The sequence below is a fragment of the Pan troglodytes genome, chromosome 9 (genome assembly GCF_028858775.2).
Source record: "Pan troglodytes isolate AG18354 chromosome 9, NHGRI_mPanTro3-v2.0_pri, whole genome shotgun sequence".
NCBI classification, from domain to species: Eukaryota; Metazoa; Chordata; class Mammalia; order Primates; family Hominidae; genus Pan; species Pan troglodytes.
Genome location: NC_072407.2, coordinates 23,017,581 through 23,043,082, shown reverse-complemented (window position 1 = coordinate 23,043,082; position 25,502 = coordinate 23,017,581). Strand labels below are relative to the sequence as shown.

General features: G+C 40.2%; 1 pseudogene; it reads left to right on the top strand.

Moving 5' to 3' along the window:
* Positions 1-8,249: 8,249 nt before the first annotated feature.
* Positions 8,250-25,502, top strand: part of LOC100609386 (mas-related G-protein coupled receptor member X3-like) — a 28,051-nt pseudogene continuing 10,798 nt past the window's right edge.

The following is a 25,502-nucleotide window of genomic DNA, read 5'->3' as shown; positions in this document are numbered from 1 at the left end:
AAGTCATTACTCAAACAAGATACTTGCACACGCATGTTTATAGCAGCACAATTCACATTCACAAAATCGTGGAACCAACTCAAATGCCCATCAATCAATGAGTAGATGAAGAAACTTGGTATATATACATGATGGAATACTACACAGCCATAAAAAGGAATGAATTAACAGCATTTGCAGTGACCTGGATGAGATTGGAGACTATTATTCTAACTTAAGTAACTCAGGAATGAGAAAACCAAATGTTGTATGTTCTCACTGATATGTGGGATCTAAGCTATGAGGATGCAAAGGCATAAGAATGATACAATGGAATTTGGGGAGTTGGGGGAATTAGTGGGAGGGGGGCGAAAGATAAGACTACAAATATGGTGCAATGTATACTGCTCGAGTGATGGGTGCACCGGGATCTCACAAATCACCACTAAAGAACTTACTCATGTAACCAAATGCCACCTGTACCCCAATAATTTATGGAAAAAATTTAAAAAGATGCACAAAAATATATTTATACTATCCCATCATCTATTGAGTGCAATGGCATGATGTCTAAAGAAAAGTACATACCTTAATTAAAGAATACTTTATTGCTAAGAAATGCTAACGATCATCTGAGCCTTCAATGAGTCATAAACTTTTTTACTGTTGGAGGGTCTTGCCTCAATGTTGATCACTGCCTACTGATCAGGGTAGTGGTTGTTGAAGGTTAGAGTGGCTGTGGCAAAATCTTAAAATAATGCAACAGGGCCAGGCACAGTGGTTCACACCTGTAAACCCAGCACTTTGGGAGGCCAAGTCAGGAGGATCACCTGAGCTCAGGAGTTCAAGACCAGCCTGGACAACATGGCAAAGCCCATCTCTACAAAAAATACAAAAATTAGCTGGATGCAGCGGCACATGCCTGTAGTCCCAGCTACTTGGGAGGCTGAGGCAGGAGAATGACTTGAGCCTGGGAGGTGGAATTTGCAGTGAGTCATGATTGCATGACTGCACTCCAGTATGGGCAACAGTGAGACACTGTCTCAAAACTAGTAGTAGTAGTAGTGGTAGTAGTAGTAATAATAATAATAATAATAACAATGCAATAGTTTAGTTTGTCACACTGGTTGACTCTTCCTTTTATAAAAGATTTTACTGCAGCATGCAATGTTATTTGATAGCATTTTACCCACAGTAGAACTTCTTTTAAAATTGGGGTTAAAAACAACATGGTACTTGTATTAATTCATTTTCATACTGCTATAAAGAAATGCCTGAGACTGGGTAATTTATAAAGGGAAGTTTTAATCGACTCACAGTCCCATAGGCTTAACAGGAAGCATGGCTGGGAAGCCTCAGGAAACGTACAATTATGGCAGAAGGTGAAGGGGAGGCAAAAGCATCTCTTATATGACTGCAGGTGAAAGAAGAGTTGCAAAGGGAGAACTTTCAAACACTTTTAAAACCATCAGCTCTCATGAGAACTCCCTCACTATCATGAGAACAGAATGCAGGAAACCACGCCCATGATCCAATCACCTTCCACTGGGTCCCTCCTTCCACATGTCGGGATTACAATTCAAGATGAGATTTTGGTGGGGAACACAGAGCCAAACCATATGATTCCACCCCCAGCCCCTCCCAAATCTCACGTCCCTTTCACATTTCAAAACCAATTATGCCTTTCCAACATTCCCCCAAAGTCTTAACTCATTACAGCATTAACACAAATGTCCAAGTCCAATGTCTCATCCGAGACAAGTTTTTCCCACCTATGACCCTGTAAAATAAAAAACAAGTTAGTTACATCTAAGATACAATGACGGTACAGTCATTGCATAAATGTTCCCATTTCCAAATGAAAGAAATTAGCCAAAACAAAGGGGCTATAGTCCCCATGCAAGTCTGAAATCCAATGAGGCAGTCTTTAAATCTTAAAGCTCCAAAATGATTTCCATGTCTCACATCCAGGGCACACTGATGCATGGGGTGGGCTCCCCCAGTCTTGAGCAGCTCTGCCCCTGTAGCTTAGCAGGGTACAGCCCCTACAGCTGCTTTTACAGTCTGGCATTGAGTGTCTGCAACTTTTCCAGGTGTACAATATAAGCTGTCAGTGGATCTGCCATTCTGGGGTCTGGAGGATGGTGGCCCTTTTTTCACAGCTCCAGCAGGCAGTGCCCCAGTGTGGACTCTGTGTGGGGGCTCCAACACCACATTTCCCTTCTGCACTGCCCTAGCAGAGGTTCTCCATGAGGGGTCCACTGCTGCAACAGACTTCTGCCTGGACATCTGGGCATTTCCATACATCCTTTGAAATCTAGGCAGAAATTCCCAAAGCTCAGCTCTTGTATTCTGTGCACCCACAGGCTCAACACCACTTGGAAGCTGCCAAGGCTAAGCAACGGCCCAAGCTATACCTTTTAGCCACGACTGGAGCTGGAGAAACTGGGATGCAGGGCACTAAGTCCTAAGGCTGCAGAGCAGAGGAGCCCTGAGCCTGGCGCATAAGGCCATTTTTCCCTCCTAGGCCTCTGGGCCTGTGATGTGAGGGGCTTCCTCAAAGGTCTCTAACATGCCCTGGAGACATTTTCCCCATTGTCTCTGATATTAACATTCAGCTCCTCATTACTTATGTAAGTTTCTGCAGCCTACTTAAATTCCTCCCCAGAAAATTAGTTTTTCTTTCCCATCACATGGTCAGGCTGCAAATTTTCCAAACCTTTATGCTCTGCTTCCCTTTTAAACATAAGTTCCAATTTCAAACCATCTCTTTGTGAACACATAAAACTGAATGCTTTCAGAGTAATCCAAGTCACCTCTTGGATGCTTTGCTGCTTAAAAATTTCTTCTGCCAGATACCCTAAATCATCTCTCTCAAGTTTAAAGTTCCACAAATCTCTAGGGCAGGGGCAAAATGCTGCCAGTCTCTTTGCTAAAGCATAGCAAGAGTCACCTTTACTCTAGTTCCCAACAAGTTCCTCATCTCCATCTGAGACCACCTCCACCTGGAATTCATTGTCCATATCACTATCAGCATTTTGGTCAAAGCCATTCAACAAGTCTCTAGGAAGTTCCAAACTTTCCCACACCATCCTGACTTCTTCTGAGCCCTCCAAACTATTCCAACCTCTGCCTCTTACCCAGTTGCAAAGTCACTTCCACATTTTTGGTTATCTTTATAGCAGTACCCCACTCTACTGGTATCAATTCTCTGTATTAGTGTGTTTTCACACTACCATAAAGAAATGCTTGAGACAGGGTAATTTATGAAGGAAAGAATTTTAATTGACTCATAGTTCCACAGGCTTAAGAAGAAGCACAGCTAGGAGGCCTCAGGAATCTCACAATCATGGTGGAAGGCAAAGGGGAAACAAAGCATGTCCTACATGGTAGCAAGCAAGAGAGAAAAGCTGGGAAGGGGGAACTTGCAAACAATTTTAAAACCATCAGCTCTCACAAGAACTCCCTCACTATAATGAAAACAGCCTGAGAAACTGCTCCCCACGATCCAATCACTTCCCACCAGGTCTTTCTTGTGCTGTTCTTCTGATAGTGAATGAGTCTCATGAGATCTGATGGTTTTTAAAATGGGAGCTTCCCTGCACAAGCTCTCTTTTTGCCTATCACCATCCATGTAAGATGTGACTTGCTTCTCCTTGTCTTCTGCCATGATTGTGAGGCCTCCCCAGCCACATGGAAATGTAAGTCCATGAAACCTCTTTTTCTTCCCAGTCTCAAGTATGTCTTTATCAGCAGTGTGAAAATGGACTAATACATAGAGATTGGGCAATTTATAAGAAAAGAAGTTCAATTGACTCACAGTTCTGCATGGCTGGGGAGGCCTCAGGAAGCTCACAATTATGGCAGAAGGCACCTCTTCACAGGTCAGCAAGAGAGAGAATGAGTGCCAAGCAAACAGGGAAAAGCCCCTTATAAAGCCATCAGATTTCATAAGAACCCATTCACTGTAACAAGAACAGCATGGGGGTAACCACCCCCATGATGCAATTACCTCCTACTTGGTCAACATGTAGGGATTATAGGAACTACAATTCAAGATGAGATTTGGGTGGGGACAGAGCCAAACTATATCAAACAGAAAACCAAATACCTCATGTTCTCACTTTTAAGTGGGAGCTTGTTGCGGGAAGTCACAGACACCAAATGGAGGGACCGGCTGAAGCCATGGCAGAAGAACGTGAATTGTGAAGATTTCATGGACATTTATTAGTTCCCCAAATTAATACTTCTATAATTTCTTATACCTGTCTTTAGTGCAATCTCTAAACATAAATTGTAAAGATTACATGGAAACTTATCACTTCCCCAATCAATACCCTTGTGATTTCCTATGCCTGTCTTTACTTTAATCTCTTAATCCTATCAGCTGAGGAGGATGTATATCACCTCAGGACCCTGTAATAATTGCATTAACTGCACAAATTGTACAGCATGTGTGTTTGAGCAATATGAAATCTGGGCACCTTGAAAAAAAGAACAGTATAACAGCAATGTTCAGGAAACAAGAGAGATAACCTTAAACTCTGACCGCCAGTGAGCCAGGTGGAACAGAGCCATATTCCTCATCTTTCAAAAGCAAAGGGGAGAAATATCGCTGAATTCTTTTTCTCAGCAAGGAACATCCCTGAGAAAGAGAATGTGCACCTGGGGGTGGGTCTCTGAACTGGCACCCCCAGGCATGGCCATCTCTTATGGTTGAGACTGCAGGGGTGAAATAGACCCCAGTCTCCCATAGCACTCCCAGGCTTATTGGGAAGAGGAAATTCCCACCTAATAAATTTTGGTCAGACCGGTTGATCTCAAAACCCTGTCTCCTGATAAGATGTTATCAATGACAATGGTGCCTGAAACTTCATTAGCAATTTTAATTTTGCCCCGGTCTTGTGGTCCTGTGATCTCGCCCTGCCTCCATTTGCCTTGTGATATTCTATTACCTTGTAAAGTACTTGATGTCTGTTACCCACACCTATTTGCACACTCCCTTCCCTTTTGAAACTCTCTAATAAAAACTTGCTGGTTTTTGCAGCTTGTGGGGCATCACGGAACCTACCAACATGTGCTGTCTCCCCCAGATGCCCAGCTTTAAAATTTCTCTCTTTTGTACTCTGTTCCTTTATTTCTCAAGCCGGCTGACACTTAAGGAAAATAGAAAAGAACCTATGTGACTATCGGGGCAGGTTCCCCAATAGGAGCTAAATAATAGGAACTTATGAACACGAAGAAGGATACAACAGACGCTAGAGTCTACTTGAGTGGGGAGAGTGGGAGGAGGGGCAGAACAGATAATTATTGGGTACTGAGCTTAATACTTGGGTGATGTAATAATATGGACAACAAACCACCATGACACGTTTATCTGTATAACAAACTTTCACATGTACCCTCAAACCTAAAATTTAAAAATCAATGAATAAATAAAACTGAGGTCAATTCTCTCAAACTCTGCCACTGCTTTATCAACTAAACTTATGCTATAGTCTAAATCCTTTGTAGTCACTTCAACGATGTTCATAGGATCTTCACCCATCTCAAGAAACCACTTGCTTTGTGCATCTGCAAGAAGCAACTCCTCATTCACTTGAGTTTTATGAGATTGAAACAATTTATTCACATCTCCAGCTCTTCTTCCAATTCTAGTTCTCTTGTTGTTTCTACCACATATGCAGTTACTTCCTCCACTGAAGTCTTGCACCTCTTGAAATCATCCATGAGAGTTTGAATCAACTTCTAAATTTCTGATAATATTGATGTTTTGTCCTCCTCCCATGAATCACAAATGTTCTTAATGGCATCTGGAGTGATGAATCCTTTCCAGAAGATTTTCAATTTACCCAGATCCATCAGAGGAATCACTATATATTGCAGCTATAGCCTTCTCAAATATATTTCTAAAATAACAAAGCTTAAAAGTCAAGACTATTTCTTGGTCCAAGGGCACAGATGGATATTGTGTTAGGAGGCATGAAAAAAATATTCACTTCCTGCACATCTCTATCACAGTTCATGGGTGACCAGGTGAATTGCCCATGAGCAGTAATTTTTTGAAGGGAATCTTTTTTCTGAGTACAAGATCTCAACAGTGGGCTTAAAACATTCAGTAATTGATGCTGTAAACAGATGTGCTGTCATCCAGGCTTTGTTGTTGCATGTATAGAGGATTGGTGAGATCTGTTTACCTCAGTTTTTAAGGGCTGTGGTGGTTTTAGAATGGTAAATGACCATTGGCTTCAAGTTAAAGTCACCAGCTGCATTCGCCTCTAATAAGACAGTCAGCCTGTTCTTTGAAGCCAGGCATTGAGTCTCTTCTTTAGCTATGAAGGTTTTAGACGGCATCTTCTTCCAATAGAAGGCTGTTTAGTCTACATTGAAAATCGTTGTTTAACGTAGCCACCTTCATCGATTATCTTAGCAGGCCCTTCTGCATAACATACTGCAGCTTCTCCATCAGCACTTGCTGCTTTACCTGGAACTTTTATGTTTTTTACTTAAACCTCATGAACTAAATTTTTCTTCTGGAGCTTCCTCACCTCTCTCATCCTTCATAGACTTGAAGAGAGGAAGGGCCTTGCTCTGGATGAGGCTTTGGTTTGAGGGAATGTTGCAGCTGGTTTTATTGAGCCAGACCACTAAAACTCTCTTCATATCATCAATAAGGATGTTTCTCTTTCTCATAATTCATGTGTTCACTGGAGTAGCACTTTCATTTCTTTCATGAACTTTTCCTTTGCATTTACAACTTTGTGAACTATTTGGCAAAAGAAGCCTCACTTTCTGCCTATTTTAGCTTTCAGCTTTCATGCTTTCCCCACTGAGTTTAATCATTTCTAACTTTTGATCTAAAGTGTGAGGTATGGGACTCTTCCTTTCCCTTGAACACTTATTCCCCATTGTGGCATTGTTAGTTGACTTAATTTCAATATTTTAGTGTCCCAAGGAATAGGGACACCCAAGAAGGGAGATGGGGGAATGCCCTGTCAGTGGAGCAGTCAGAACACACATAATGTTTATCGACTAAGCTCACGGTCTTTTTTGGGCATAGTTTGTGGTGTCCCAAGACAGTTACAATAAGTAACATCTAAGGTCACTGATTACAAGTTACTATAACAGATAGAACAATAATTTTAAATTTTGAAATATTGTGAAAATTACCAAAATGTGACTCACAGACCTGAAGTGAGCATATGTTGCTGGAAAATTTTTGCTGACAGACAGGGTTGCCACTAACTTTAAACTTCTGTAAATGCAGTATCTGTGAAGCCCAATAAAGTGAAGCAAGATAAAATGATATGCAGGAGGGAGGCAGAGCAAGGTGGTGGGATACAAAGCTTCCCCAGTTGTCCCCCAAGCAAGGACACAAAGTTAACAACTATCTACATGGACAAAAATACCTTCATAAGAACCAAAAATCAGGTAAGCACTCATAATACCTACTTTAAACTTCATATTCCTGAAAGAGGCACTGAAGAGATAGAAAAGAAACAGCCCTGAATCACAGACACCACCCCTCCCTGACCCCTAGCAGAGGCAGTGTGGTGCTGACAGCATCTCTGGGTGCTGGGGGAGGGAGAATACAGCAATTGTAAGGCATTGAACTCTGCTGACCCCCACCCACAGAGGGAGCATTTAAAGCAGCCCCAGCCAGAGGGGAATTTCCAATACCAGCAGTCTGAACTTGAGTGCCTGCAAACCTTGCCACCTAGGGCCAAAGTGTTCTGGGTGTCTCATCTTGAAAGTCAGTCTAGGCCATAAGAACTGTAATGCATAGGCCAGTCCTAGGGCTCAACTAGGCCCAGAGGCAGTGAACTGGGGAGCAGGAGACGCCACCCACCGACATACCAGCTGGGGTGGCTAAAGTAGTGCTGGAATCAACAACCCTCCCCTAACCCAGGCTGCACAGCTTATGGCTCCCTTTCTTCTGCTTGAGGAGAGGAGAGGAGAGGGAAGCCTGGGGAGAACTTTGTCTTGCATCTTGGATACCAGCTCAGCCACAGCAAGATAAAGCACAGGTCAGTCCTGAGTCCCCCATTCTAGGCCCTAGCTCCCAGACAACATTTCTAGACATATCCTGGGCTAGAGAGAACCCACTTCCTTAAAGGAAACAACCCAGCCCTTCCAGCACTCATAACCTGCAAACTTAAAAGCCCTTGGGCCCTAAATAACCAGCAGCAATACCCAGGTTTAGCAGCAGTACTACATCAAGGGCCTTGGTGAAACTGAGACTTGCTGGCTTCAGGTACCAACAATGCCATATGGGGGTAGAGCACCAAGCAGGCTCTTTGGGATCCCCATTTCTAGGACTTGACTCTGGAACAGCATTTCTGGGCCTGCTCTGGGCTAGAGGGAAGTCTACCTTTCTGAAGGTGAGTCCCAGGCCAGGCAGCATTCACTACAAGCTGACTTAAGAGACCTTGGGCCTTAAGGGAATATTGGTGGTAGTCTGAGAGGACTTCTTGTGACCAGGCGTGGTGGTGGCTACAGAGTGAGGCTCTTCTGCCTTTGTGAGGGGGAGGGAAGAGTGGTAAGGACTGTGTCTTGTGGTTTGAGTGTCAGCCTAACTGCAATGCAATAGAATACCAGGTAGACTCCTAAGGTTTTTGACTTTAGACTCTGATTCCCAGATGGTACTTCTGGATCCACCCAGGGCCTGGGGGGCCCCATCATCCTGAAGGGAAAGACATAGACCTGGGTGAATTTGCCACATACTGATAATAGAGGCCTAGGACCTTGAGGGAACATAAACAGTAGCCAGGGAGTGGCTACAGCAGGCCTTTGGATGAGACCCAGCATTGTGCTGGGACCCAGCACAGTCATAGTAGTGGTGGCCACAGGGGTGCTTGTTTCACTCCACCCCCAGGTTTAGGTGGCTCAGAACACAGCAAGAGAGAGACTCTGTATGTTTGGGAAAAAGTAAAGAAAGGCTACAATAGTCTCTGCCTGGTAATCTAGAGAATTCTTCCAGATTTTGTCCAACACCATCAAGGTGGTATGTCTACAAGTCTGCAAGAACCACAGCATTAAATGGCCTGGGGTGCCCCCTAAAGCAGAAACAGCTTAGATAACAACACCCAAGTCCTTTTGAAAGCCTTCCCAAGAAGTATGGGTACAAATAAGTCCAGACAGTGAAGACTGCAATAAATACCTAACCCTTCAATGTTTAGACACTGAAGAACATCTACTAGCATGAACAACTTTAAAGAAAACATGACTTCACCGAATGAAATAGACAAGGCACCAGGAACGAATCCTGGAGAAACGGATATGTGACCTTACAGAGAATTCAAAATAGCTGTGTTGAGGAAACTCAAAGATATTCAGGATAACACAGAGGAAGAATTCAGAGTTTTATCAGATAAATTTAACAAAGATATTGAAATAATTTTAAAAACTCAAGCAGAAATTCTGGAACTGAAAAATGCAATTGGCTTACTGAAGAATGCATGACAGTCATTTAACAGCAAAATGGGTCAAACAGAGGAAAGCATTAGTGAGCTTGAAGAAAGGCTATTTGAAAATACATAGAGAAGACAAAAATAAACAATGAAGCACAGCTGCAGGATCTAGAAAATAGCTGCAAAAAAGCAAATCTAAGAATTATTGGCCTTAAAGAAGAGACAGAGAAAGAGATGGTGTAGAGAGTTTATTCAAAGGGTTAATAACAGAGAACTTCCCAAACCTAGAGAAAGATATTAATGTCCAAGTACGAGAAGGTTATAGAACACCAAGAAGATTTAACCCAAATAAGACTACCTCTCAAGGCATTTAATAGTTAAACTCGTGAAGATCAAGAATAAAGAAGGAATCCTAAAAATAGCAAGAGAAAGGGGACAAATAACATACATTGGAGTTTCAATCATCTAGCAGCAGACTATTGAGAGGAAACCTTACAGGCCAGGAGAGACTGGCATTTAAAGTGCTGAAGGAAAAAAAAACTTTTACCCCAGAATAGTATATCTGGTAAAAATATTCTTTAAATATGAAGAAATAAAGACTTTCCCAGACAAACAAAAGCTGATGGATTTTATCAATACCAGACCCATTCTACAAGACATGCTAAATGGAGTATTTCAATCAGAAAGAAAATGGGATTAATGAGCAATAAATAATCTCCTGAAGGTACAAAATGTACTGGTAATAATAAATACACAGAAAAACACAGATTATTATAACACTGTAAGTGGGGTGTGTAAAGTTCTTTTATCCTAAGCAGATAAACAATGAGCCAATCAAAAATAATGACAACAACCTTTCAAGACATAGTCAGTATATTAAGATATAAATAGAAACAACAAAACAGAAAGCCAGGGAATGAAGTTAAAGAGAGTTTTTATTCGTTTTCTTTTTGCTTGTTTGTTCATGTAAATAGTGTTAAGTTGTTATTAGGTAACAATAATGGGTTATAAAAGTATTTGCAAGCCTTTTGGTAACCTCAAATCAAAAAATATAGAATACACAAAAAATAAAAAGTAAAAAGCCAAATGATATTATCAGAAAAATCATCTTCACTAGAGGAAGACAGGAATGAAAGAAAGAAGAAAGAGACGACTACAAAACCACCAGAAAACAAATAACAAAATGGCAGGAGTAAGTCCTTATTTATCAATAATAACACTGAATGTTATTGAATGGACCAAACTCTCCAATCAAAAGCCATAGACTGGTTAAGTAGATGAAAAAACAAGACCCATTGATCTGTTGCCTACAAGAAACACACTTCACCTATAAAGAAACATAGACTGGAAATAAAAGGATGGAAAAAGATATTTCATGCCAATGGAAACCAAAAAAACAGTGGTAGCTATACTTTTATCAGCCAAATAGATTTCAAGACAAAAACTATAAGAAGAGACAAAGAAGGTCACTATATAATGATAAAGGGATGAGTTCACCAAGAGGATATAACAATTTTAAATATATATGCATCCAACATTGGAGCACCGAGATATATAAGCAAATATTATTACAGCTAAATAGAGAGGTAGGCCCCAGCAGAATAATGGCTGGAGACTTTCAGCATTAGACAAATCTTCTGGACAGAAAATCAGCAAAGATATGTCACAAATTATCTGCACTATAGACAAAATGGACCTAATAGATACGCACAGAACATTTTATCCAAGAACTGCAGAATATTCTTTTCCTCAGCACATGGATTACTCTCGAAGATAAACCGCATGTAAGATCAGAAAGCAAGTCTTAAAATATTCAAAAAATTGAAATAATATCAAGCATCTTCCCTGACCACAATGAAATAAAACTAGAAATTAATAACAAGAGGAATTTTGGAAACCATACAAATACATGGTAATTAAACAATATGCTTCTGAATGACCCATAGGTCAGTGAAGTAATTAAGAAGAAAATTTAAAAATCTCTCTAAGCAAATAATAATGGAATCACAACATGCCAAAACCTATGAGATACAGCAAAAGCAGTACCCAGAGGGAAATTTAGAGCTATAGGTGCTTACAGTTAAAAAGAAAAGCTTTACATAAATAATCTAGCAATGCATTGTAAATAGCTAGAAAAGCAAGAGCAAACCAAGCCCAAAACTTGTAGGAGAAAAGAAATCATAAAGACCAAAGCAAAAATAAACTAAATTAAAATGAATAAAAAATATCAATAAAAACTGAAAGTTTTTTGAAAAGTTAAGCAAAATTCCAAAAACTTTAGCCAGACTAAGAAAAAAAGTGAGACGATCCCAATAAATAAGATCAGACATGAAAAAAGACACTAAACTGACACTGCAGAAATTCAAATGATCACTAGTGGCTACTATGAACAACCATATCCCAATAGAAAAAGTCCTAGATACATACAACCTTCCAAGATTGAACCAGGAAGAAATCCAAAACCTGAAAAGATCAAGGAACAAGATCTGAGATGTAACAAAAAGTCTCCCAGAAAAAAAAAGCCCAGGACTCTATGGCTTCACTGCTGAATTCTACCAAACATTTAAAGAATTAATCCTACTCACATTATTCAGAAAAATAAAAGAGAAAGGAATACTTCTAAATTCATTCTACAAGGTCAGTATTACCTTGATACCAAAACCAGGCAAAGACACATCGAAAACAGAATACTACAGGCCAATATCTCTGATGAATATTGATGCAAAAAGCCACAACAAAATATCAGCAAACCAAATTTAACAATACATTAGCAAGATCATTCATCAAGACCAAGTGGGATTTATCCCTGGGATGCAAGAATTGTTCAACATATGCAAATCAATCAATGTGATACATCATATCAACAGAATGAAGGACAAAAAAAAAATGACCATTTCAACTGTTGCTGAAAAAGAATTTGATAAATTTCAGTAACACTTCAGGATAAAAAAAAAAAATCTCCAAAAACTGGATATAGAGGAAACATACCTTAACATAAAAGTCATATAAGACAGACCCACAATTAGTATCATACTAAGTGGGAGAAAACAAAGTCTTCCCTCAAAGAACTGGAACACAACAAGGATGCCCATTGTCACCACTGTTATTCAGCATAGTACTGGAAGTCCTAGCTACAGCAAGAAGACAACAGAAAGGTATAAAGAGCATCCAAATTGGAAAGGATGAAATCAAATTATCCTTGTTTGCTGATAAAAATCTTATATTTGGAAAAACCTAAAAGATTCCACAAGGAAACTATTAGAACTGACAAATTCAGTGAAGTTATATGATACAAAAATCAACATACAAAAATTAGTAGGATTTTTATATGCCCACAGTTAAAAATCAGAAAAAGAAATAAAAAGGTAATCCCATTTGCAATAGCCACACATAAAATTAAATACCTAGAAATTAACTGAACCAAAGAAGTGAAAGATATCTATAATGAAAACTATAAAACACTGATAAAGGAAATTAAAGAGGACAGAAAAAATGTAAAGACATTTCATGTTTATGGACTGGAAGAATCAATATCATTGGTGAAAATTTCCAGGACATTGGTCTGGGCGAGGATTTCTTGAGCAATACTCCACAAGCACTGTCAACCAGAGCAAAAACAAACAAATGGGATTACATCAAGTTTAAAAGCTTCTGCACAGCAAAGAAAGCAATCAACAAAATGAAGACACAACCCACAGAATGGGTGAATATATCTGCAAACTACCCATCTGACAAGGGATTAATAACCAGAATATACAAGGAGCTAAAACAAATCTACAGGAAAAATAATCCAATAATCCGATTAAAAATGGGCAAAAGATTTGAATGGACATTTCTCAAAAGAAGACATATAAATGGCAAAGAGGTATATGAAAAGGTGCTCAACCTCACTGATCATCATAGAAATACAAATCAAAACTACAATGAGATGTCATCACATCCCAGTTAAAAGCTTATATCCAAAAGACAAGAAATAACATATGCTGGTGAAGATGTGAAGAAAAGGGAACCCTTGTATACTGTTGGTAAGAATATGTTAATAAATTAGTATGACCACTGTGGAGAATAGTTTGGAGGTTCCTCAAAACACTAAAAATAGAGCTACTAGATGATCCAGCAATCGTACTGCTGGGTATACACAAAAGAAAGGAAATTGGTATGTCAAAGGGCTATCTGCACTCTTATGTTTGTTGCAACACTGTTTACAATAGCCAAGATTTAAAAGCAACCTAAGTGTCCATCAACAGATGAATGGATAAAGAGAATATGGTACATGTACACAATGGAGTATTATTCAGCCATAAAGAAGAATGAGATCCAATCATTTGCAACAGCATGGATAAAACTCGAGATCATTATGTTAAGTGAAATAACTTTACATCACACTTTCTCACTTGTTTGTGGGATCTAAAAATCAAAACAATTGAACTCATGGACATTCAGAGTAAAAGGATGGTTACCAGAGGCTGGGATGGGTCATGTGGGTGTGTATGGGGGTAAGTGGGGATGGTTAATAGGTACAAAAACTGGTTAGAAAAAATGAATAAGACCAGGATCCATTCCAAGATGACCGGATAGGAACAGCTCCGGTCTGCAGCTCCCAGCGTGATTGATGCAGAAGACGGGTGATTTCTGCATTTCCAACTGAGCCTCCACTGGTGATACCCAGGCAAACAGGGTCTGGAGTGGACCTCCAGCAAACTCCAACAGACCTGCAGCTGAGGGACCTGACTGTTAGAAGGAAAACTAATAAACAGAGACGAATAGCAACAACATCAACAAAAAGGACATCTACACCAAAACCCCATCTGTAGGTCACTAACATCAAAGACCAAAGGTAGATAAAACCACAAAGATGGGGAGAAACCAGAGCAGAAAAGCTGAAAATTCTAAAAATCAGAGAATCTCTTCTCCTCCAAAGGATCGCAGCTCCTCGTCAGCAACGGAACAAAGGTGGACGGAGAGTGCCTTTGATGAGCTGACAGAAGTAGGCTTCAGAAGGTTGGTAATAACCAACTTCTCTGAGCTAAAGGAGCACGTTTGAACTCATTGCAAGGAAGCTAAAAACCTTGAAAAAAGTTTAGATGAATGGCTAACTAGAATAAACTGTGTAGAGAAGACCTTAAATGACCTGATGGAGCTGAAAACCATGGCACGAGAACTTTGTGATGCATGCACAAGCTTCGATAGCCGATTCAATCAAGTGGAAGACAGGATATCAGTGATTGAAGATCAAATTGATTAAATAAAGGGAGAAGACAAGGTTAGAGAAGATAGAGTAAAAAGAAAATGAACAAAGCCTCCAAGAAATATGGGACTATGTGAAAAGACCAAATCTACATTTGACTGGTGTACCTGAAAGTGATGGGGAGAAGGGAACCAAGGTGGAAAACACTCTTCAGGATATTATCCTGGAGAACCTCCCCAACCTAGCAAGGCAGGCCAACATTCAAATTCAGGAAACATAGAGACCACCACAGAGATACTTCTCGAGAAGAGCAACCCCAAGACACATAATTGTCAGATTCACCAAGGTTGAAATGAAGGAAAAAATGTTAAGGGCAGGCAGAGAGAAAGGTCAAGTTACCCACAAAGGGAAGCCCATCAGACTAACAGCTGATCTCTTGGTGGAAACCCTGCAAGCCAGAAGAGGCAGGGGGGCAATATTCAACATTCTTAAAGAAAAGAATTTTCAACCCAGAGTTTCATATCCAGCCAAACTAAGCTTCATAAGTGAAGGAGAAATAAAATCCTTTACAGACAAGCAAATGCTGAGAGATTTTGTCACCACCAGGCCTGCCTTACAAGAGCACTAAACACGGAAAGGAACAACTGGTACCAGTCACTGCAAAAATATGCCAAATTGTAAAGACCATTGATGCTATGAAGAAACTGCATCAATTAATGGGCAAAATAACCAGCTAAGATCATCATGACAGGATCAAATTCACACATAACAATATTAACCTTAAATGTAAATGGGCTAAATGTCCCAATTAAAAGACACAGACTGGCAAATTGGATAAAGAGTGAAGACCCATCAGTGTGCTGTATTCAGGAAACCCATCTCATGTGCAAAGACACACATAGGCTCAAAATAAAGGGATGGAGGAAGATCTACCAAGCAAAAGGGGGGGGGGCGGGGAAGCAGGGGTTGCAATCCTAGTCTCTGATAAAACAGACTTTAAACCAGCAAGATTAAAAGAGACAAAGAAGGCCATTACATAATGGTAAAGTGATCAATTCAACAAGAAGAGCTAACTACCCTAAATACATATGCACCCAATACAGCAGCACCCAGATTCATAAAGCAAATCCTTAGAGACCTACAAAGAGACTTAGAATCCCACACAATAATAATGGGCGACTTTAACACCCCACTGTCAATATTAGATCAATGAGACAGAAGGTTAACAAGGATTTCCAAGACTTGAACTCAGCTCTGCACCAAGCAGACCTAATAGACATCTACAGAACTCTCCACCCCAAAATCAACAGAATATACATTCTTCTCAGCACCACATCACACTTATTCTAAAATTGACCACGTAATTGAAAGTAAAGCACTTCTCAGCAAATGTAAAAGAACAGAAATCACAACAAACTGTCTCTCAGACCACAGTGCAAACAAATTGAAACTCAGGATTAAGAAACTCACTCAAAACTGCACAACTACATGGAAATTGAGTAACCTGCTCCTGAACGACTACTGGGTAAATAAAGAAATGAAGGCAGAAATAAAGATGTTCCTTGAAACCAATGAGAAAAAGACACAACACAGAATCTCTGAGACACATTTAAAGCAGTGTGCAGAGGGAAATTTATAGCACTAAATGCCCATAAGAGAAAGCAGGAAAGATCTAAAATTGTCACCCTAACATTACAATTAAAAGAACTAGAGAAGCAAGAGCAAACACATTCAAAAGCTAGCAGTAGGCAAGAAATAACTAAGATCAGAGAGACACAAAAAACTCTTCAAAAGATCAATGAATCCAGGAGCTGGTTTTTTGAAAAGATCAACAAAATTGATAGACCGCTAGCAAGACTAATAAAGAAAAGAGAGAAGAATCAAATAGATGCAATAAAAAATGATAAAGGGAATATCACCACCAATCCCACAGAGATACAAACTACCATCAGAGAATACTATAAACACCTCTATACAAATAAACTAGAAAATCTAGAAGAAATGGACAAATTCCTGGACACATACACCCTCCCAAGACTAAACCAGAAAGAAGTTGAATCTTTGAATAGAGTAATAACAGGCTCTGAAATTGAGGCAATAATAGCCTACCAACCAAAACAAGTCCAGGACAAGATGGATTCACAGCCGATTTCTACCAGAGGTGCAAAGAAGAGCTGGTACTATTCCTTTTGAAACTATTCCAATCAATAGAAAAAGAGGGAATCCTCCCTGACTCATTTTATGAGGCCAACATCATCCTGATACTAAAAGCCTGGCAGAGACACAACAAAAAAAAGAATTTTAGACCAATATCCTTGATAAACATTGATGTGAAAATCCTCAATAAAATACTGGCAAACCAAATCCAGTAGCACATCAAAAAGCTTATCCACCACAATCAGGTTGGCTTCATCCCTGGGATGCAAGGCTGGTTCAACATATGCAAATCAATAAACGTAATCCATCATGTAAACAGAACCAACCACGAAAACCACATGATTATCAATAGATGCAGAAAAGGCCTTCGACAAAATTCAACAGCCCTTAATGCTAAAAACTCTCAATAAACTAGGCATTGATGGAACATATCTCAAAATAATAAGAGCTATTTATGACAAACCCACAGCCAATATCATACTGAATGGGCAAAAACTGGAAGCATTCCCTTTGAAAACTGGCACAAGACAGGGATGCCCTCTCTCACCACTCCTATTCAACATAGTGTTGGAAGTTTTGGCTAGGGCAATCAGGCAAGAGAAAGAAATAAAGGGTATTCAATTAGGAAAAGAGGAAGTCAAATTGTCCCTGTTTGCAGATGACATGATTGTATATTTAGAAAACTCCATTGTCTCAGTCCCAAATCTCCTTAAGCTGATAAGCAACTTCAGCAAATTCTCAGGGTGCAAAATCAATGTGCAAAAATCACAAGCATTCCTATACACCAATAACAGACAAACAGAGAGGCAAATCATGAGTGAACTCCCATTCACAATTGCTACAAAGAGAAGAAAATACCTAGGAATCCAACTTACAAGGGATGTGAAGGACCTCTTCAAGGAGAACTACAAACCACTGCTCAATGAAATAAAAGAGGACACAAACAAATGGAAGAACATTCCATGCTCATGGATAGGAAGAATCAAAATCGTGAAAATGACAATACTGCCCAAGGTAATTTATAGATTTGATGCCATCCCCATCAAGCTACCAATTACTTTCTTCACGGAACTGGAAAAAACTACTTTAAAGTTCATATGGAACCAAGAAAGAACCCACATTGCCAAGACAATCCTAAGCAAAAAGAACAAAGCTGGAGGCATCACACTACCTGACTTCAAACTATACTACAAGGCTACAGTAACCAAAATAGCACGGTACTGGTACCAAAACAGAGATATAGACCAATGGAACAAAACAGAGGCCTCAGAAATAACACCACACATCTACAACCATCTGATCTTTGACAAACCTGACAAAAACAAGAAATGGGGAAAGAATTCCCTATCTAATAAATGGTGCTGGGAAAACTGGCTAGCCATATGTAGAAAGCTGAAACTGGATCCCTTCCTTACACCATATACAAAAATTAATTCAAGGTGGATTAAAGGCTTAAATGTTAGACCTAAAACCATTAAAAACCCTAGAAGAAAACCTAGGCAATATCATTCAGGACATAGGCATGAGCAAAGACTTCATGACTAAAACACAAACACCAGAAGCAATGGCAACAAAAAGCCAAAACTGACAAATGGGATCTAATTAAAGAGCTTCTGCATGACAAAAGAGACTACCATCAGAGTGAACAGGCAACCTACAGAATGGGAGAAAATTTTTGCAATCTACCCATCTGACAAAGGGCTAATATCCAGAATCTACAAAGAACTACAAATTTACAAGAAAAAATCAAACAACCCCATCCAAAAGTGGACAAAGGATATGAACAGACACTTCTCAAAAGAAGACATTTATGCAGCCAACAGACACATGAAAAAAATGCTCATCATCACTGGTCATCAGATAAATGCAAATCAAAACCACAATGAGATACCATCTCACACCAGTTAGAATGGTGATCATTCAAAAGTCAGGAAACAACAGATGCTGGAGAGGATGTGGAGAAATAGGAACACTTTTACAATGTTGGTGGGAGTGCAAATTAGTTCAACCATTGTGGAGGACAGTGTGGCGATTCCTCAAGGATCTAGAACTAGAAATACCATTTGACCCAGCCATCCCATTACTGGGTATATACCCAAAGGATTGTAAATCATGCTACTATAAAGACACATGCACACGTATGTTTCTTGTGGCACTATTCACAATAGCAAAGACTTGGAACGAACCCAAATATCCATCAATGTTAGACTGGATTAAGAAAATGTGGCACATATATACCATGGAATACTATGCAGCCATAAAAAAGGATGAGTTTATGTCCTTTGCAGGGACATGGATGAAGCTGGAAACCATCATTCTCAGAAAACTATCACAAGGACAGAAAACAAAACACTGCATGTTCTCACTCATAGGTGGGAATTGAACAATGAGATCACTTAGACACAGGGCGGGGAACATCACACACAGGGGCCTGTAGGGGGTGGGGGCACTGGGGGAGGGATAGCATTAGGAGAAATATCTAATGTAAATGATGAGTTGATGGGTGAAACAAACCAACATGGCATATGTATACCTATTTATCAAACCTTCATGTTGTGCACATGTATCTTAGAACTTAAAAAAAAAAAACTAAAAAAAAGAAAAAATGAGTAAGACCTACCATTGATAGCACAATAGTGCTACTGTAGTCAATAATAACTGAATTGTATATTTTTAAGTAACTTAAAGAATATAATGGGATTGTTTGTAACTCAAAGGATAAATTATTGAGGGATGGATACACCATTCTCCATGATATGCTTATTTCACATGGCATGCCTATATCAAAACATCTCATGTACCCCATAAATATATACATCTACCATGTACCCACAAAAATTTACAAAAATAAAAAATTATAAAAATAAGAGATATGACTGTGCTATGTTTCCATATGCATTTGTGTTAGTTTTACAACTTTTCCATTGATTAGCTTTTCTATATATGAATGACTACTACAATATTGTGCTTATTCAGGCTTTACACTAAGTTTTAATCATCCATCCTCATTACCCTTATTTTTCAGAAGATGTGGTTGGGTTCATTTTCTCTTATTTCTTCCTACTGCTTATTTTGTATATAGAAACACTATTGGTTGTTATACAATAACATGGCATGCAGCCACCTACCTGAACTGTCTTGTCCGTGGTGTTTCAGTTTACATCAGGGGTGTCCAGGAAATCCATCACACTATTTGCCATTCTCTCGCACACCTGCTCTGCTTCGTCTTCCGGCCACTCTTTCTCTGCAACCACTTTGACAACATTGGCAATGACTCCTCATTGTTCAGCCAAAGGTTAATCTTGAAACCATGTAGCCGCTACTGACACTACTTACTCATCAATGACTCCATGGCTTGGAATTCTGGAACATCATAATCTCCTCGTTTTCTTCTTCCCCCGCCCCGTTTCTCCTTTTCATGTTTTGCCAATGTTAGATATCAGTTCTAAATTTCTTTTCAAAGAATCAGTGTCAGTATGTTCAATTCTTTGCCTTTGACTTTTAAACTTAACTTTATTGTAAAGCAACCTTTTTTGATTACCTGCTCTACCCTGACTCATTCCAATTACCTGCTCTGTCATAACCATTTTTCCCACCAAACCACTCACCCTGTCACTCTTTAAATTAGCCAGTCGGAATTAGTTTAGCCTGTGCGGTCTAACCCTAGCCAATAGGGGAACAACACAGCAGCAGGGGCCACATGAGTCAGGGATAAGAACCTGTTTCCCTCCCTTGTCCAAGTGTGCTCTCACCATTGCTCCATCTGTAAGGGTGCACCCTTCTATAGAAGTGACTTGCCTTGCTGAGAATTAAAAAGAAAATTTTATATTCGAGTGCTATTTCTTCTGTGGCACTGAAACTTTATTTATAACAGAGGGATGCCAGTAAAATTGGGGAAGGACCACAGGGAGAAGGAAACTTCCAGCTGAACTTTGTGATAATTTCAACTAAGCGTGAATTTTCCAGGACATAATTTGGGGGTGGGAGGCAAACACGAAGTGCCAATAAAAGCACAGAAGCCGGGGCAGGGAGATGGCAATGCCTGAAAGCCCTGCTTGCTTTCTCAGCAGGTGGGCTTTCCTCTGGCAAGTTCTCAGCCCCTGGATATAAAGTCGGTGCTGTTGGGGGAGCACAGCAGGAGTGAGACTGGCATTTCTGGCTGCATGGGAGCTGGGTGAGGCCTGTCACTGCCAGCTTTCCCCCCACTTCCCTGAAGTCCTGTATGATGCAGCAGAAGCAGCCCTAATAGCCCTGGGAATGTAACTCCATCAGCCTGAGAAACACACCCCTATCTCCCACAGCAGCCACTGCAAGCCCCGCCCAAGGATAGTCTGAGTTCAGACATACCTAACCCTACCCCCAACTGATGATCTTTCTCTGACTGCCCTGGAAGCCAAAGACAAAAGACATAATCTCTTGGGAGCTCTACAGCCCCACCCAGCACCTGAGAAACCAGAATACTTATCCAGGTGACTTCAGGGAAAACTTGTATCCTCCCTAAAATACTGCAGCTGATGCTGTTGAAAGCCTCATGTCCTGGCTGGAGGCCAACCACGCAACCATTACAGCAACTCACAAAACAACCCTGCCTGAAGAAAGGAGAAAATATCAGATAACTGCACAGCCTGTAACATCCTGGCTAACCAGAGGTACTGAATCTGTCCATGTGACTTTACTGCCAGCACAACCAGCATTTTAAAAAACCAATACACTAAACAAAACTACAATCAAGGTCCCACATAGAGTCCACCTCATTCCCCTACTACCTCCACCAGAGCAGGTCCTGGTATTCATGACTGACAGACCTGAACACAGATCACATCACAGGACCCTTTGCAGACACTCCCCAGTACCAGCCCAGAGCCTAAGAGCTCCCCTAGGTGGCTAGACTCAAAAGAGAAATAACAGTCACTGAAGTCTGGCTCTCAGCAAGTCCCATCCCTAGGAGAAAAGGGAGAGGACCACTTCAAGGGATCACCCCATGGGACAAAAGAATCTGAACAGCAGCCCTTGAGCCCCAGATCTCCCCTCTGACATAGTCTACCCAAATGAGAAGGAACCAGAAAAACAATTCTGATATGACAAAACAAGGTTCTTTCACACCCTCCAAAAATCACACTAGCTCACTAGCAATGGATCCAAACCAAGAAAAGATCTCTGAATTGCCACAAAAAAAGAATTCAGAAGGTCGATTATTAAGCTACTCAAGGAGGCACCAGAGACAGGTGAATACCAACTCAAATAAATATTTTAAATGTTACAGGATATGGGCAGAAAAAATTCCCCAGAGAAATAGACAGCATAAATTTAGAAAATTACAGCTTCTGAAAATGAAGGACATAGAGAAATGCAAAATACACTGGAAAATCTGAATAGAATCAAACAAGCAGAAGAAAGAACTTCAGAGTTGGAAAACAAGGCTTTCAAATTAACCCAATATGACAAAGGCAAATAAAAAATAACTTAAAAAAAAGAACAAATCCTCCAAGAAATTTGGGATGTTAAATGACCAAATCTAAGAATAATTGGAGTTCCCAATATGTTAAACGACCAAACGTAAGACTAATTGGTGTTCCTGAGGAAGAAGAAAAATCTAAAAGTTGGGAAAACATATTTGAGGGAATAATCAAGGAAAATTTCTCTGGCCTTGCTAGAGATCTAGACACCCAAATACAAGAAGCTCAAAAAACATCCCATAAAATTCATCACAGAAAGACCACCACCTAGGCACACAGTCATCACATTATAGAAAGTCAAGATGAAGGAAAGAACCTTAAGAGTGGTGAGGCAAAAGCATGAGGTAATCTATAAAGGAAAACATATCAAATTAATAGCAGATTTCTCAGCAGAAACCCTACAAGCTGGAAGGGATTGGGGCCCCATCTTTAGCCTCCTTAAACAAAACCATTACCAGGCAAGAATATTGTATGCAATGAAACTAAGCTTCATAAATGAAGGAAAGATACAGTCTTTTTTAGACAAACAAATGCTGAGAGATTTCCCCACTACCAAACCAGCACTACGCGAACTACTGAAAGGAGCTCTAAATCTTCAAATAAAACCTTGAAATACACAGAAATAGAACCTTGTCAGAGATTAAATCTCACAGGACCTATAAAACAGTAACACGATGAAAAAAATAAGGTGTTCAGACAACTAGCATTATGAATAGAATAACACCTCACATCTCAATACTAACACTGTAAAGGGGTGGGAAAAGTCCACTCAAATGGACACTAAACGTGAGCAGGAGGAGCTATTCTTATATCTTATATTCTTATTCTTATATCAGAAAAAAACAGACTTTAAAGCAACAACAGTTAAAGACAAAGACAGATATTATGTTGTGGATGACTGCCACAACCACTACTTGAGACGGTCACTACGACAGTTACTACTGTTACTACTTGAGACCGTCATTACGGCAGTTGCTATTACTACTTGAGATCATCATTACAGCAGTTACTACTGTTACTGCTTGAGACCGTCCTTATGACTGAACGAAGGGACAAATGTAGAAATGATAACAACAACAACAAAAAACTTTTAGGGAAAGGCAACACGGAGAGAAGAGAAGATCTCCCTACTCCTAGTGAGCAAAGGCCACCACCCGAGCTTCTCAGAGCTTCATATTTATTGGGTAACAAGAGCAAGGAGGAGGTAACGATTGTTCAGCTGCTTAATTGATCACAGGTTCATATTACTACCGATAGGCTTCAATTGTGCCTAATCATAAGAAATACTTGTGCAGCCTCCAACATCTCCTTTTTGTTTTTAAATTAATTGAGCAAGGCAATTGCAGGCTGTGCAGCCCTTAATTGCCAGTTGGTGATCCAGCTTAATTTTTTTAGCCCTTATTCAAAATGGAGTCACTCTGGTTTGAATGCTTCTTTCATATTTCCCCCTTCCCTTTCACAAGAGGACCCTTAATCCTAAGAGTTGCAGAAGGATGAAGGTCCATCTTCTGCAACTTCTTCTTGCTGAATAGAGACAATGATATTCCTGCTTAACTATTAGGGTCTCGTATTCAGGGTAGAGAGGAGCCCAGTCAGAAAGCATTGGTCCGTTAAGCATTGATTGTACCTCTGAGTTCCAGCAAAAGGTGAAACCTTGGTGCTCCAGCGGTTTCTCAGCTTCCTGTGTGGTTTTCTTGATCTGTCCCCATATTATGGTGGTTGATGTCAACGTGACTCTGGTCGGTCCTCCTTCTGTCTTCGCGTCCGAATTCAACTGGCTTATGGCTCGTACTGGGGGAACCAGGCCTGTAGTTGGAATTCATGGGTCCCTCCAGTCTCCCATTCCATGGTCACACACATCTTGAGGGCACCCGCATGGCTTGTTCATCTCCTGCAAAAACACAATCATACCCTCATCCCCACCCTAGTAAAGCTACTGAAAGAGAAGCAAAGGTTTTGTGGCTGTAGCCAGGAGGTATGCTGTTGCTGAAGCATTTGTTCTACAGACAGTAACTCAGCTTCTGCCTCTTTGGTTAATTACCGTGGGGTAAAACTTTCCATTCATAATGAGAGACAGGCTCTTTCTGATTAAAGAAGACACAGAAAAAGCAAATTGAGGCTTATCCTTCTTGTAAACAATCCTCAAGATCTATTACCATGAGAGACCAGTCTCTTCCTCCCACATCCATAAGTCCACAAAACTTAACTGCACAAGTGGGTCTATGAGAAGCTGTGGATTGCGTAAGGTAAATCTCTCTCCTAGTTGCACTTCCAAATCCCTGACCTCCTTGCTTCTTCTTATGTAGAGAAGGGTACAACTTAAAGGGAACAAGCAACAGTTGAGCAACATATTCTCCTGGTTCAAAAACCCAAAGATCTTGTGACATTACCATTACCTGAATTTCTCCTTCACAATAAAAATCAACAACTCCTGGGCCTGTAAGTTAAGACAACTTTTACCAAAATCAATCCCAAGTATTTTGTTGGCAAAGATCCCCAAATATCAATGTGAATCTTAGTGAGTTTGTTTCTTTCAATTAATATAATTTGTTCTGGAGGGGATCTAATCCTGCATTTCCAGATGTTCCTGGGGAAAGGGAATCAGTGTGCCTCCAGAAACCCATCCCTGAAACAGAGTTAGGGCCTGGATGGGGAAATGCCTTCATAGTTTGAGGTGCCCAGGTCCAGGCCCCCTTCTCGCTTCCCAACAGGGGGGTGCCATTTTGATGAAATTTTGAGTGACACTGATTAGCCCAATGATTTATTTTGTTGCGACGAGGGCAAAGTCCTGGCATTTTTTTCTGTTGAGAGGGGAACTGTGTTACAAGATCCCTTTTGCCCAGTGGTCTGGTAGTGTTCTTTTTTGAAACATTCAATTTTTCTACACTTATAACACTTTCCCACTTTAGGGCTTGACCCTTGGCTTCCTTTATATCTGTCAGCTACCAAATTAGCCATTGCCTGAGTCAATACTGCAGAGCAATGAAGCTCAATTCCCACATCTTGACAGGCTCCGAAAAAACCTCCCAAGTCCTCTGCACATCTCACAGGTGCCAGTGCATGTTACAATCCATGAAAGCGAAAGCTAAAGTCAGCCTTTCAGTAGCCACAAAAGAAGACGGTACAAGCCAATTTTCATCCTCCCTCTCCTGATCATCCTACAGCACTTTGGATAGGTGCTGTAGGTGTAGCAAAAAATTCTCAAACCCTTAAATAACAAAAAGGTGGTACATACCAAACTCCAAACAAAAAAGAAAATAAACAGAAACAACCAAATTCTTCCTCATGTTACTCTGATTCAAAAACTTCCCG